This window comes from Prionailurus viverrinus, chromosome D2 (assembly GCF_022837055.1).
Source record: "Prionailurus viverrinus isolate Anna chromosome D2, UM_Priviv_1.0, whole genome shotgun sequence".
Taxonomy (NCBI): Eukaryota; Metazoa; Chordata; class Mammalia; order Carnivora; family Felidae; genus Prionailurus; species Prionailurus viverrinus.
Window position 1 is genome coordinate 43,130,310 of NC_062571.1, and position 16,574 is coordinate 43,146,883.

Below are 16,574 nucleotides of genomic sequence, written 5' to 3' on the forward strand. Positions count from 1 at the left end.
ACACTGAAGGAAAGAAACATGGCCAGATTTGTGTCATAGAAAAGTCACCCTCTAGCTGACACCTGGGGATCAAGGAGTGTGTGTGAGGCCGAAGGCAGAAAAGCAGCACAGAGGCAGGCCACACAGCGGTGCCAGGGGCCAGGGAGTAGGGCTGAGGCAGGGGCAGCAGGTGCTGGGGGGCCCAAAGTCTGCAGCACCAGCAGACTGAGATGGCCCCAGATTCTCGGAGAGTGCATCCAGCACAACCAGGAGCTATGCATGCACGGTCTCAGCAGCCACAGTGTTCTTTTCCCCCCAGGGAAACCCTGAGGGTGGCAGTGCCACCCCTGGGGAAGGAGAAGGGGAAGGATCACATCCTGAGCATCAGCAGGCCTCAGTGTTGGGGTGGGGGGGGGGGTCATGAGGCTGTACAAAGCATACCCGGGGATGTGAGAGCAAGCAGGACGCCAGCCTTGTTTCTCAGAAGGAGCTCCACAGGAGGACAGCCTCATAGGCTATGCCCCTGCCCAGCTCACTGGGTACCATTCCCACCACTGCTGTGGGGACTCCTGTGTGCAACAGGTGAGGAAAGGGATACAGCGGTTAAACAGAAAAAGGGTGGGCATGCCACATGTGCTTGGGGAAGAGGTGCTGGGTGGGTCAAGGAGAGGACTGGAAGGTCTCTGCAGGCCTCTGTGGTGGCATCTGACAGCCCCTCCCCCAGGCTTCTTGCCCTTACACTTAGGTGTGGCTCTGAGGAACTCCCAAGGTGCCCACAAGGGTAAGGCTTTGGATTGACTTTAGTGATCACAAGCAGGCAGCACAGGAAGCTGTTCTACAGGCAGGTTGGCATCTTGGAGGGGCATGGGCAATGCAGGCAAGGGCCCTGTGAACAGGGATTTGGGGACGGAGGCAAGTGTCTTTGTATCTCCAGGCTGGCTCCCTTTCTCTGGTTCCATCTTGCTGCTTTGATTCCACCTCTAAGGGAGACATTCCTACAGCTCATTTTCTTCCTCAACTAAGTCATATTAAATGAGTTCATCTACCCTCTCTGAAGGCTTCCGATTCCAGGACAGTTCGGGTGACAAGGGCCTCTCCAGGGTGTGTGCCTATTTCCATCATTTTCTTCTCAGAAGGTGGTGACTCACATCCCGATCCCACCACTGTCTGGCACAATGACAGTCACCCAGAAAACTTTTCATAAATGATTATGATTAATTTGTGAAATTTTTCCACATGTGCCAAATTCCTCATTTTCTAAATAGGATATAATTGCATTTTTAGGTCATCTTTCATCCAGTAGTTATTCATGAAATTTATTTCATTTATTATGGACTTTAATTCTATGGTATCCCAGTCAGGAAATGTGGCTTGGGCCATCTTATGTTCTTTGGAACATACCAAGATTTCCTTTTTGGTGTATGCTATCATCCGCTTTTGAATGCCTGATTTCTCTCCTAGTCAGCTGAAACACATCTTAGCACAGTTCTAGGAAGAATAAAAAAGTGGCATACTTTCTAAACCACTGCATTTCTGAATCTTTTTATGGATTCACATATGAAAGACAATTTAGCTGAACACAGAATTCTCAGGTCACAACCTTCTTCATTTAAGCCTCTGGAGATGGTGGTTCTGTGCTGGAGGGGAATCTGAGGTGAGCAGAGGTTTCTTCCTTTGTAGGTACCCTGTTCTTCCGTTGAGATGCTTGCAGGTTTTGTTTTTTTTGTTGTTGTTGTTGTTGTTTTTTAACACCTCTAAAAATTGTGTTATGTTCTCTTATCCTCTGTAGCACCCCTGGTGGCTCCGGAAACACAAAGATACCTCAGAAGAGGTGAAACATCACATAGAGATATGTTGGGAGACCCACAGCTGGTGGACCAAAGTAAGAATGTGCAGATTATAACCCACTGAATGGGGCAGCACAAGCTACCCACACAGGGAGTCAGGAGGTAGTTCCCCAGCATCTAAGCTCCCACTTTGGGGGAAGCAAAACCAGTAAGCTCGCTTTGATTAAAAACATAGTTTCAATATGCCTGCACAAAGGAAGGAGAGTCACAAGATTTCTTATTTACAGATCCCAGAAATGGTAAGGAGGAGAGAGTGAGCAGGGAACCAAGCACCTATTACTTATGAGGTAGCTGGGGTTGAGGTCACTAAATTTTCACAGGCTTAACTCTGGTTATTTTAAAAGGTATCCCCAGGAGAAATGAAGTGGGAACTTACAGCAGGCTTCCTGAACTCAACTCCTCATCTGAACATCCAGACTCGGCATGAGCAGGGTTATCATCCAGCAAAATGCCTAGGTAGCAGCTCAAAAGAAACAAAAGTTGTTTTTCTCCTCACAGTGGGGGGCGGGGCTGATCCAAGCTCTGTGGCTTCTGGGAACTGTTCCACATGGGGGACATGAGGGAGGGGGGGCCAACTTCCCACAGTAATTTCCCTAGTTCTACCAAGTACTAGTGATAAGCACAATAACTCAGTCATGCACTCCTGCGCACCCATTTCCCTTCCGTGAGCACAGCTTTATTATAAATCAATAGGATTTCTACAGCAAGGGCAAAAGTCCCACGTGTGGGACAGAGGAAATAATAAGTTGAACCTTGAAAAGGATTTTCCTAGCTGTATGATATTTTCTCCTCTGGGCTCTTGTCTCAATGACAGATGCCGCTGTTCACATCTACTCCCTGCTTCCCTCTGAGTGCTACCTCTGTCTTTGCCTGAATGCAGCACGTTCTATGTCTCATAACTGAACTGTTGATTCCCTGAGTCATTCCCCCACACCCTGAGTAACTCTTATACTAAAAGGCCATGTGACTGTATTCCAGGAATTAGAAAACGTATTCCAAGAAAAGTAGAAGAGAAAATGGCACAATGCTGGTGGAGGTGGTCCAGCTACAAGAGGAATTAGCCTCAAGATACTGGCCAATAGAATCCCAATACAAGTACTGGTATATAAGAGCAAGCAGGACATCTGCCTCATTTTCCAGAAAGAGCCTCACAGGGCAGGAGGACATATCTGCCCAGCCCCAAGGGGTACCATTCCCACTGCTGTTCTGTGATGCTCCACAGTGTGCTCCCGCAACAAAATGTATGGAAGCTCCTTTTAGAGGAAGTTCCCAGCCCAAAATGGTGAGTTAGATCAGACCTGAAATTGTTACATGGCATACCTAGTTGGAGAGGCAAGGATGAAAACCTTAAGCTTTATTATAGACTGTGTCCCCCTAAAATTCATATGTTGAAATCTAATCCCCAATGTGATGGTGTTTGGAGGCAGGGCCCTTGAGAGGTTATCAAATCAAGGGCAGGGCCTCCCATGATGTAACTGGTGCCCTTATAAGGAAATTTAGAGCCCAGTGTGTTCTGCCTTTTATCACATGAGGACACAAGATGACAGCCGTATATGAAACAGGAAGTGGGCCCTCACCACACACAGAATCTACCAGTGACTTGATCTTGGACTTCCCAGCCTCCAAATTGTGAGAAATAAATGTGCTGTTTAAGCCACCCCATCTATGGTGGTTTGTTATTTTGTTGTTGTTTTTAACATTTATTCTTGAGAAAAACATGACCAGGGGAGGGGCAGAAAGAGAGGGAGAAAGGATCCGAAGCAGGCTCCACACTGTCAGTGCAGAGCCCAGTGAGGACTCAAACTCATGAACCTGAGCCAAAACTGGACTCAGCTGAACTGGGTGAGCCACCCAGATGCCCCTATGGTGTTTTTCTTAGAGCAACCCAAACCCAAGGCAATATCTCTTCTGTATTATCCTACCACCTATTTGTGACCAAAAAGCACTGCTCTGACATACTAGTACAGGGAAGTATGCTCCAAAAATTCATCTATTCCCACGTGTATCCAGAAATGCCAGGCCTAACAGATATTCATCAGAAAAATGATATTACCATCAAATGAGTTTCAGTTGGGAAAGCCTACCCTAGGAATTCACAATGTATATTAGTGTCTTAAAGCCTCTGAAAAATCAAAGAATACCAGAGTTTTCTTTAGCCCAATGGTCCCCCAAATTATTTGACCCGAAAGAACCCTTTTCAAGTAATACTCATTAACATCACAGACTCCAAAACACCCTTGGAAGAATACTGTGCTAAGAAAACCTTCCAGATCAAAGGATTTGACACACTACCTCCTTGCCACATGCCCTCAGCATGGTCCCAGACAGAAATTAACAAAAAAGGAAGCAGAGTGAAACCTGTTTATTGAATTAGCTAGACTCAGTAGGGGGCCTTCTCATTGGGTCTCCTCTTAACCTGCTCAGCCAAATCGAACATGTCTGTCCCTGAATGAAATCCCTGGCAGGTCCCAGAGCTTTCTCAGTCATTCTCAGATACTAACAAGTAGTCTCATGTTCCAAGGCAAAAAAAACAAAAAAAACATCAGCTTGAATACCCTAACTTCCACCTCTTATCCAACTTAAAACTTCTCTCCCCAAACCATAACAGGTGATGGTTTCTCTAGACAAGACAAAGAGCCTATAATAGGAAGAGGAGGAAAATTAGTCTTTTTCTCCTTTACCTTTTTCTTATGCATCGCCCCAGGCTCTATCATCCTTCCCCCATGCACTGTATTGCGCCTGGCTGTTCTGACATTAGGGAAGGGAGAAGAGCCATGGGAAAAGAATATCAAAGTATCTGATATGCCTGGTGCTATTCCCAGTCCTCTCTGGGTTTTTTAAAGCCCTTTGTCATAGCAGACACTCAAAAACTGACTCTCTTGTCCTATTGGAGCTCTTGTGGGTTTTCTTCCAAGACCCTATATGGCAGGGACATCCTGCCTGCACTCCCTGGCACAGATATTGCCCTTTCTAGCTAATAAATAGCACAATGCCCTGGCATCTGGAAGTCCATCAGAGAGGGGTCATTTCACCCCTCCAGGCCAGCCTCTTGGGTAAAGAACCTTTCAAGGTGCCTGAAGTCTCTTTCCCAAGGAACCCACACCTGCTACTCACTCCCACTCCTGTCTCCCTGCCCAGCTGTCAGATCTAACCCCAGGAAGTGTCCCAACTGAAGATCTTTCCAGGTGTGGGTTAAGTCTCCATATCCACATGCTCCAAAATCCAGGGAACACATTTCATGCTCTTTTTGGGATTCTCCAAAGCTCCTCCTCCCTCTCAACTTGATGATGGAGAAGAACTTGCATCATTCCCTCATAAGAGTGGGTGATGCCCAGCTCATTGATATCTCTGTGTAGGTTGGGTTCTGGGGGAATAGACTCTGAAATGGAGATTTACACCAAGAGCACAGCCAAGAGCAACTCCAGTAAAGAAGGAAAGGGACAGACTAGAGAGGGAGAAGTTGAACCTCCATACAGTTGCATCAGCCCTCAGCTTATCTCCCAGGAAGCTCTGAAGCTGGATCAGCCTTTCTCAGATGACAGCAAGGGGGTCATGTCTCTGTACCTTATAGCTAGATATAGGCTGCCCGCATGGAGTGGGGCACAAATTTGGGCAAAGGTAACTCCCTCAAAAATTTCCCAGGGAAGGATGCTGCCGAGAGTCATCGGAGCCAGCTCTTCCAGCAGCAGGTGGCCCGAGGGACTCCATCCTGAAGGATGGGACTGGGTGGTACACCACAGCAAAGTGCCTTCATAGGTCCCCACCGAATGTCTAAGACAGACAAGACCTACTTAACATCCTCTCCAGAAATGAATGATTATTTGGTGTCGATTTGTGTTGTGGCTTTCCTCCAGTCAAGAGGAACATTGGGTACTTGTTAAACCAGTCGGTTAGCAGCAGTGTGATCCCCAGGAGGGACAGCAGTGAGTCCCAACTCCTTCCTGGCTCTGCCCTTCACTGTCTTGGTCCAGCTCACATCACAGTCTTAACTCCCCTACCTATAAATGAAGACAACAAAAACCACCCTGCCTACCTCACTTGACCATGGTGACTGACATACAGATGGAGACATCTGATACACAGGACAGGCTTCAGAATCTGCTACAGAAAGACTGGAACCTCTTCAAAGTATTCACATGATATTAATAGATTTGCTGAGCCTTTTCTGCTCAAGCCCCATTAGGGTTTGGTGATCAAGTGTCCTAGGAAATAGCATTCATGAGGGAACATTTATGGAGTCAGTTTTCATCCCAGGGGAAGCCACCAGGTACCATCTTAAAGGCTATGGACAGAATATGTAGGGCTATGTGTCAGGGTAGGTCAGATGGCAAAGTCACGCCACATAAACCACTGTAGAGGCTGTGTCACAGAGAACTGGGATGATGACCTACTTCTGGCTCTCACAAAGATATGTAAGTCAGCCCCCATGCTGGAATCCACCGCATCTATAAAATGAAAGTTTTGTCTCAGGGCAGGATTTTGAAACTTTTCAGTTAGCTTTTTTTTTTCCAAACCCTAATATATGAAAGCATTAAATAAGATTCTCAACATGTTTAAATACAGGCTAACGATCCAAATCTTCAGATTTTGTAGTCTTCAGAAGCATATTAATGCAATCACTCAGAAAACAGTTCCTATGTGTCAACCATGCTCCAGGAACAGTGCTAGGCAGGATGTTCAGTAATGTGTAACAGGCTGGATGGCCAGTACAATCCCTGCTCTCCTGCCATTCATGGTCAATTGGGTGGGCCAATCCATGTGTAATTACACCGCAGAATGATCAGTTCTCAGGAGAATTTTAAGCACATCAGAAATTTTAAATCCATGTTTGGCCTTGTGGGGATGTCATGGTTGATATTCCAGAGAAACTGGGTCTAAAGGATGTGTTACAATGACTAGCTACTGGATGTGAGGGTGACCTAGTCACTCCATTGATTGCCAGTGCTGACTCAGCTGGTCTGGCTGGCTAGGCGGGTGTCCCCTTCCTCCCTCACCACTCCACGTGCATCCCTCCCAAAGCTGCATGCCCAGCTGAAAAGCATGACCTTCCCAGATCGAGAAGGACCATTCTTCAGTCAAGAGTATAGGAGTAACTTCACTCCCCTGCTAGATCCTCAGGGTCCCTTTGTAGAGTTGTAGTTGAGCTTCCAAGACTCCAGACACATTCAAATGAGGCGCTGCATGTGGCAGTCTGCCTGGAGAGATGGAAGAAAAGATGGATGGATGGATGACTGGCTACTGAAGAGAAAAGATTCTTCCTGATAGAAAGCCTTGCTTTTCTAGAGGCCCAAAACAGACACACAGACAGGTGGGGGTACGCTGACTTTTGAAGAACTGAATAAAGATTGGCTGATATAGAAGAAAGAATTAAAGGTAGGAAACCGTACAATTAAGCACTGTATAGACCACAAATGGTCATTCATGCAATACTAAGAAAATTGGGGTTTATCAAAAGTGCCATGAAAAACCGATGGATTTTAAGCAAAGTTTAAGAATCACTAGTCTAGGTGACCTCTCAGAGTACCTCCAACACTAAGGCTTCCAATAAAAGATTTCATTAAGCCCAACCAATAAAGTCTTGTACATTAATTAAGCCGTTCAACAAATATTTGTTCAATGTAATTAAAAGGTGGTTATTTAAATCAAAGACTTAGTGAAACATCTTTGGTGGGGAGTAGATAAAGTAAGTCTATTTCTGGCAAAAAACCTAATTTATACTCTCAAAGGACATCATCACATCTCCAGTGGTAAAGAAAAGGAAAGGAGAAGACTGAGAAGGATACAGCCAAGGAGAAAAAGAAAGGCACTGCCTAAAACAATGCAGGTCAAGACTGGGACACTTAGGGGCTGAGAGAAAAAAGAATGAAGGGCCACAAAGCACTCAGGGAGAAAATTAATTTGGATGCTAAATCAGGGCTAAGAAGGTGAGAGCTTCCTATCCCCCACCAGAACCCGTTAGTAGGTGACAGGGATGGTCCCCAAGGACTAGACCAAGAAATGTGCACCCCTAGGAGAAGCTGGGCAGTGTTTCTCAGGCAGGCATTAAATCTCTGAACAAAAATCTTCCACTCAGAAGATGAGCTATCAGCACCCCAACTTTGACATTGCTCACCTCCAGAAAACCCTCTCAGTATTTAGGTCCTTGTAGAGCATTTTCCCACACTGACTCAGGCTTGGCCGTGTGACTTGCAATTGTCCAATGGGACATTATCAGGGTTGATGCAAATAGGGGCCTATCCTCTTAGAATGCCCTCTTGAAACCTAGCTGCCATGTTGTAAGGAAGTCCAAGCTACCTTGTTGGAGAAAAGGGCCACATGGAAAGGCTCTGAAGACCCCAGCCAACACTTCACAGAGCAGGATCACAGCTTCATCAACTCCAGAATTATGAAACATAAGTTGTTTCCATTTTAAGTCACTAAATTTTTTAGTGGTTTGGGCAGAGATTACTGAAACATGGGGAATATACCTAAAACTTCTAGTGTCACAATTCAATAAAAGTTGCGGAAGGAAAGTGCAGAGAGAACAAAGGGGATGAAGTAATCAAAAATTTCTCAGGAATGAAAAAACATTACATTCAAACTAAAGATTCTCACCAAGAAGCACACCGAGAACACAATGGCGATGGTTTAGAACACCAAGGATACACAGAAAATCCTCAAAAGCTTCCACAATTTTTTTTTTACTCAGTAGAATGAAAATCAGAATAGCATTATACTTCTTGTCGGAAACACAGGATACCAAAAAGGTAAATCCTCAAAACTTTGAGGAAAATTATTTTGAACCTAAAATCCTATCTCCAGCCAAATTAATATTCAAGAGGGGAAAATAATATAAACATGTATGGACATACAAGGATTCAAAAATTTATCTCACTGAACACCTTTGAGAGAATGGAGTATATACTAGAAAAACGTTACAAATAAGAAAATTAAATGCAAGAAATAAGGCATCACTAAGACTTGTAGTTAAGTCTAAGTAGCCCTTGATTCCAATTTTTTTAAGAAGCGAGGCAATCTCAAAATAAAATGTGGGGCTATGTAGGAGAAGCGGGAAATCAAAGTACGCTGGGGGTAGAGGTAAAGATTCTGAAGGACAAAACCCCAAAAGAGGAAAAAAGAAAAAAAAAAAACAAAGAATGCTTGATCAATTCAGGGGAGTAAAGGGGAGCAGGAAAAAGAGTAACAGAAAACAAAATAAGATGGCAAGAATGAGTTTAATCATTGGAAAGCATAATAAGGGGGGAAAAAAGACAGTTTGTTAAAGACACAGAAAACATTTATACCAGGCAAATGCTAACAACTTTATCAGCCTGGGGGTCTCCAATGATGCTGTAGAAAGTGCGAGTGGAATGTCAACTACTGCCAGCATTCTGACTTTACCATATTTGTTGTCACAACACCTAGGTATATAAACAAAATATCAGTAGGTGTAGTATCAAAATTGAGGAGACACATGGTGCTATTTGACTCAATTTGGAATATTCTAAAGAGCATGAAACATGCCAAAACACCAGAACCTCCATGTGGCTGGCTACACCTTCTTTCTGGCTTCTCCTGACAAAGAGGGGAGAACACAATGAGGACCACAAAAGGGCACTGTTACGGTTCCTCCCTCAGCATCCACTGGATGTGTGCGCCACACAGCCTGGAGATCTGACAGGAATCGTGGGTTTGTCTGAGAAGAACATCAGTGGTCAGGGAGGCCTCTTCGCGGTCCAGCCTGGGTGGTCCCTACACCAATGTTTGCAGCTTGCTGCCTGAGACCAGGAGGTGTCAACAGTGAGCTTTATGTCAAATCTGGTCTGAGAATATTTTGTTAGGCTCTTATGGTGTTTTTAAAGTTTCGCGTTAATCACCAGTATTTAAAATTTGGGAAATCCCCCTTTAAAACCATGGCGTTCTGGCTTTTCTTGAGAAATCAGGAGATCCACCCAACATTGGGTCAACATTCCCGCAAGGGGGCAGTCAGTTCCATTCAGGGAAAGGATACCCCCCTCACCAGAGAAGGGGTGTACACTCACCCATCTATCATCACCCCAAACTCCCTGTGGTCTCATAGTCAGGGCTGACAGCTACTGTGTGACTCAGATCTCCAGTGAGTCCAGAATCCAAACCCAATGACTCTAAAGAACCCCCAGCTTTAGGTGTCTCATGGAGACAACAGACTTTCCAAGTAGGAAGTGGTCATAGATACCCTGTAGCCCAAGCTCCATTTACCAACAAGGAAACAGAAGCCCCAAGAGAGAAGGGAATGTGCATGGTTTTACCATGCACAGCACCAAGAAGGGACAGAGCCCTGCTCTTCCCACCATAGCTCCATGTTCACTCCCCCTTTGAGTTAGCAACTGCATCAGCTTGTCAGCAAGCCTCTACAGCAACAGTCTACTTGCTAGAGGCTTTTATCACAAATGGAATTATCAGGATACACACTGAATCTGCTGGCTTCCTTTCTTTTCCCCTAGATGAAGAGGGAAATCTATCTCAGGTGTTCTTAGTAATCATTAAAATTGCCCTGTTTCAGTGTTGGCAAGGATGCGGAGAAACGGGAAGCCTTGTGGACTGCTTGTAAGAATGTAAAATGGTGCAGCCATTATGAAAAACAGTATGGTGTCTCCCCAAAAGTTGTAAAGAGAATTGCAGTATGATCCAGGAATTCCACTTCAAGGTATATACCCAAAAATGTGAAAGCAGGGACCCAAACAGCTAGTTGTATGCTCATGTCCATAGCAGCATTATTCAGTCCAAAGGTAAAAGCAACTTAAGTGCCCACCATTGACATATGAATGAAAATATCACATATTACAAAATGTGATATATAATATACACACAATGGAATATTATTCAACTTTGAAAAGGAAGGAAATTCTGACACATGCCACAACATAGATGAAGACATTATGCTAAGTGAAATAAGCCAGTCACAGAAGGACAAATGATGTATTATTCCACTCATACAAGGTACTCAGATTAGTCAAATTCATACAGAAGATAGAATGACAGTTTCCAGGGGTTAGGGGCAGACGACCGCGGGGTTATTGCTTAGTCAGTATACAATACCAGTTCCCCAAAATGAAAGCGTTCTGCTGATGGGCGGTGGTGATAGCTAAACAGCGTGAATGTACTTAATGCCAGTGAACTGTACACTTAAAAATGGTTAAGATGGTGGGGTGCCTGGGTGGCTCAGTCGGTTGAGGGTCTGACCTCAGCCCAGGTCATGATCTCACAATTCCTAAGTTTGAACCCGTATTGGGCTCTGTGCCACCAGCACAGAGCCTGGAGCCTGCTTCGGATTCTGTGTCTGTCTCTCTCTGCCCTTCCCCTGCTCTCTCAAAAAATCAAAATTAGAAAAAGTATTTAAGAAATGGTTAAATGATAAATACTATGTATATTTTACCACAAGAATAATTTAATTGCCCAGTTTTTTTTTATTTTTTTATTTGCCCAGTTTCTACACACAGGAGATGCTTGCTTTTGACTGCGTTTCGCCTTCTTTTAGGCACCATGAAGCACAAATTGTGCACTGTCCTCTAAAGGAGGATGCAAAAGGAATGGAGGAACATTCCAACCTACTGTGCACCAGGTGCTGATTGGACTACGTGCATTCCATGAATAAATCCTTTCAAAACCCCTGGGGTCAGTTTGAGCGTCCTCATTTTTACAGAGGACACCATTAAGGTCACATGACCTACATAAGACTCAGTCAGGAGCAGGAAAGGAAGCACTACCCAGTGGTTAAAACACGGACTCCAGGGGCGCTTGGGTGGCTCAGTTGGTTGAGCATCCGACTTCGGCTCAGGTCATGATCTCACAGTTTGTGGGTTCGAGCCCCACGTTGGGCTCTATGCTGACAGCTTGGAGCCTGGAGCCTGCTTCTGATTCTGTGTCTCCCTCTCTCTCTGCTCCTCCCCTGCTCATGCTCTGTCTCTCTCTCAAAAAGAAATAAATGCAAAAAAAAATTTTTTTAAAGAACAGATACTCAAATTTTTTTTAATGTTTATTTTTGAGAGACAGAATGAACAGGGGAGGGTCAGAGAGAGGGGGAGACACAGAATCTGAAAGCTCAAATTCACAGACCGCGAGATCATGACCTGAGGTGAAGTCGGACACTTAACCGAGCCACCCAGGCGCCCCTAGAACAGAGACTCTAAAGAAAGACGGTCTCACTTCAAATTCTCTTTCCCCCAGATAGTCTGTGGACTTGGACAAGTTGCTTAACTTTTCTGGGCATCAGATATAAAACAGGGACCCCACAGATAAGAAAAAGGGATAACAGGAACATCTAGTTGTGAAGATTACAGGAGTTCAAAGTGCTTAGAGCACATGGCTGATAGGAAGAACCATAGAATAATGCAGGGGGGTTAAGGGCACTGAACCCCATGCAGCTGAAAATCCATGTAGAACTTTTGACTTCCCAAAATCCTACTACTAATAGCCTACTGTTGATCAGAAGACTTGCCAATAACAGCTAATTTTTGTATATTGTATTATATACAAATTCTTAAAAGCTAAAAAAAAATGTTATGCAAATCATAAGAGAAAATACACGGACAATACTGTACTTATTGAAAAAAAATCTACATATAAGGTGGACCCGTGCAGTTTAATTCCATGTTGACCAAGGATCAATGGTATGTAAGCTTTTATTATTATGATTTTTGTTTTGTTGTCAGAGGTCTCTGATACACTTCCCCTAAAACAGAGCGATCTCGGGGCGCCTGGGTGGCGCAGTCGGTTGAGCGTCCGACTTCAGCCAGGTCACGATCTCGCGGTCCGTGAGTTCGAGCCCCGCGTCGGGCTCTGGGCTGATGGCTCGGAGCCTGGAGCCTGTTTCCGATTCTGTGTCTCCCTCTCTCTCTGCCCCTCCCCCGTTCATGCTCTGTCTCTCTCTGTCCCAAAAATAAAAAAATGTTGAAAAAAAAATTAATAAAAAAAAAAAAAACAGAGCGATCTCTAAGAAAAAAAAAAAAACACTTTTATTCTCCTATGCCTAAAAGCTTAACTCTATACCTCAAAGCCTATTTGCCACATATGCAGAAACATGTACATTAAAGGAAACCGTAGGGGGATGTTATGACACACTGTCATGATGACGCCTTCAATGACATTCTTTGAAACCATCAGCTCAGCATACTGAGAAGGGACAAGAAGGTTCCAAGTGAATGTCCCCTGAGGACTTAGTTTAGAAAGGCTGATCACCAATCTCATTGGTGCTCTTCTCGTTTCTATCTTCCAAGCCTGTCTCCAGATGTCCCTCTCCCATCATGACTGGCAGGACTATTCACATTTCCTGCCTCCTCCTCTCAATGCACCCAAAGGGTGCATGCATCTTTTCCCAGACAACCTGGAGTCCACTTAGCCCTTTTCTCAAAGACAAGCTAGGCATTGATGCCCACTAAATTCTCCAGGCCATTCCCACTGCCACCCACTTACCCCCGTGTGCTGCCTTCTCCCCTGATTTGCATTACCCTAGTAGCCAGCTCTGTACCTGATTGAACAAGTACCCAGGCAAGGCAGTTGTGCTGACCTATCAAGTCAGAGCTCTGATTTGTGAAACAAAGACTGGGGACATGGATGACCCCACTCTTCCTGGAAGACAGGGATGGAGAGCCTACTCATTAAGCCTGCTATTCATCCCTAAAATGAACAGATTTTCCTGTAGTGAGTTATAGATGTAAAAGGTTCCTCCTCCCACGGGCTCTGCAGATAGGAAGGCAAATATATATAGAGCATGGCCCACTCTGGCCTGCTCCCCTCCTGATGTGTGCCTACAAATGCAGGCAAATGAAATCTGTCTGAACCCTATGAGTAATCTTGAGTGAGTCCTGTCTCTCTACCCTCAACCCAGTCTCATTCGAATTAAAAAGCCTCAGGAAACGAGAAGCAGTCCACCACAGAAAACACCAGAGCTACCAAGCAGCAGCCAGAAGGTATTTACGTCCTCCATATCCAGAGTGTCTAGGCAGGGTACAGGTGTAGTAACAGCTCTAATCCAGCTCATAGATTGGCTTTCAAATGTACTTTGTCACAGCTCTGCACATTTCCCCTGGAATTCAGAGCTATTTCTTTGAGCTCTTGCTGAGTGTTCACGCAGATATTGGCTCTATTACCTGGATTCCCAGTCAGACCCAGGCAGCCATGGCTGCAGTGTTTCTGCCTCAACAGGGAGGCAAAGCAGGTTGATGGCCACTTGCATTAATCATACCTATAACCTGATAGCCAGTTATAATCCTTCATATAATCCTTCATTGGAGATGCCCCCAATCCAGCCTGATGTTCTACCTCTGGTTCCCTCTGCCAGAGCCTGCATGGCTGGGGTGGGATGGAAGTGATTTTCTCCCACTCATCAGCTTGACAGAAGTCAATCAGCTTCTCAGGAGAGATCTAAGTATAACAGTTTAAGCAAATTGTAGGACAACCTCCAGTGTCTTTTCCAACCCCAAATCCAAGAGAATTACTCTGCCAGGAGTCCCCCTCCACTCTTTAATATTTCCAGATAGTAGCAATTATATCAAACTTGGGAAGCCCACTCTGACCATAGCTAAGAGACAATGCACTTATTCCAATGTCCCATCACTTCTACTCTGATCATGTGCAAAATAATCATGAGGAAATATGAGGAAACAGAAATGAAAACACTGACCACAAAGTTTTATTTAGGAATAACGATGATCAAAAAAGGAAGGGAAAGTGAAGAAGCCCAACACCTGAAATGGATCTATCAAAAATAACTTTTTTTTAGAAAGTTATATACAATTATGTATTATCAGGTAACTAAGAACTAAGAACAGTATCATAAACCATAAAACTCAAAGAATTAGAAGCAATAAATAGCATTAGAGCTAAAGAAAAACAGATTGAACTAGACTATCCACTCAAATTGTGAGAGAAGAAAATATTAAGAGGAATATTTGATTTCTTGAATAACTATCACATAGGTCAGCTGGAATAGAATACTGAAAGATAGAATTGAAGAAAATAGCTATTGAATAAACATTGAAAATTAAAGTGATTTACTGGTTCTGGGTAAATTATGTGCAACAGCAATGAAGGTATTCTTGACATGAAAAGCTGCATAACAATGAAGAGGTTATTCTCAGTAAAAGCCATAGTAACTAATACTCACTGAGCACAGCCCTATTGGCCCCAATCTGTGCCAGTCATTTCTCTATGACCCATCATGTACTAACCTGTTCTATCCTCACAATCTAGCAGGTAGGTACTATATTATTATTATTTGGGGCACACAGGTTAAATAGTCTCCCCAGTGGGATACAGCAAGTTAGTGGTAGAGCCAGGATTTGAACCCAGTCATCAGATTCAAATTCCAAGGTCTGAACCACTGTCTGATGCTGAATCTGAAGGTGAACAGCATGACATCCAGCACAGTGGTTGTTATGGGTTCGGGTTGACCATCAGACCCGGGAGACACGATGGGCTTTCACCAAACACTAAACTGGAAAGTTTATCAAAGGACGCAGGACAAGAAATGCAGCAGATACTCATCTTCAACTCACTGGAAGAAGGCCCAGCAGGCTGCCCAGACTAGCAAACAATACAGTCAGGATGGCTAAAGGTAATCCCAAGAAACCAAAGGGCAAGATGTCTGCTTATGCCTTCTTTGTGCAGACATGCAGAGAAGAACATAAGAAAAACCCAGAGGTCCCTGTCAATTTTGCAGAATTTTCCAAGAAGTGCTCTGAGAGGTGAAAGACAATGTCTGGGAAAGAGAAGTCTAAATTTGATGAAATGGCAAAGGCAGACAAAGTGTGCTATGATCGGGAAATGAAGGATTATGGACCAGCTAAGGAAGGCAAGAAGAAGAAGGACCCTAATGCCCCCAGAAGGCCACCATCTGGATTCTTCCTGTTCTGTTCAGAATTCCGCCCCAAGATCAAATCTACAAACCCTGGTATCTCCATTGGAGATGTGGAATAATTTAAGTGACAGTGAAAAGCAGCCTTACAACAACAAGGCAGCGAAGCTGAAGGATAAGTATGAGAAGGATGTCACTGACTAGAAGTCTAAAGGAAAGTTTGATGGCGCAAAGTGTCCTGCCAAAGTTGCCCAGAAAAAGGCGGCTGCGGCGGAGGAATAAAAAAAAAAAAAAAAAAAAAAACTGTTTATCTGTCTCCTTGTGAATACCTTAGAGTAGGGAGTGCCGTCATTGACACCTCTCTTATTTGAGGCGTGTCTGTTGCCCTCGTTAGGTTTAATTACACAATTGGGTCATGGTCATATTGTAGTCTCTTCAAAGTGCTCTAGAAATTGTCAGTGGTTTACATGAAGCGGCCATGGGGGTCTGGAGCACCCTGAAATTGTATCAAAGTTGTACATATTTCCAAACATTTTTAAAATGAAAAGGCTCTCGTGTTCTCCTCACTCTGTGCACTTTGCTGTTGGCTTGACAAGGCATTTAAAGATGTTTCTGGCATTTTCTTTTTTGAATTTGTAAGGTGGTGTTAACTCTATGGTTATTGGCTAGAAATCCTGAGTTCTCAACTGTACATATCTATAGTTTGTTTAAAAAAAAAAAAAAAAAAAGGACAGAACCACCAAGACAAGATCTTGATTGATGCTCCTTGCGTGGCTTGAAGCTGTGGGGAAGATGCCTTTTGGAGGGGCTGTAGCTCAGGGCGTGCACTGTGAGGCTGGGACTGTGGACACTGCAGTGGGCATCTGTTAGTTTCAGGTTGTCTTGTTTCTGTATATAGTGACCTAGCATTCTGCTGGCATTCTTAGCTGTGGAAA

The 16,574-nt window shown here is 44.2% G+C and overlaps 1 pseudogene; it reads left to right on the plus strand.

Annotated features, from left to right (window-relative positions):
• Positions 1-6,905: 6,905 nt before the first annotated feature.
• Positions 6,906-15,978, plus strand: LOC125147597 (high mobility group protein B3-like; annotated as a pseudogene).
• Positions 15,979-16,574: the final 596 nt, after the last annotated feature.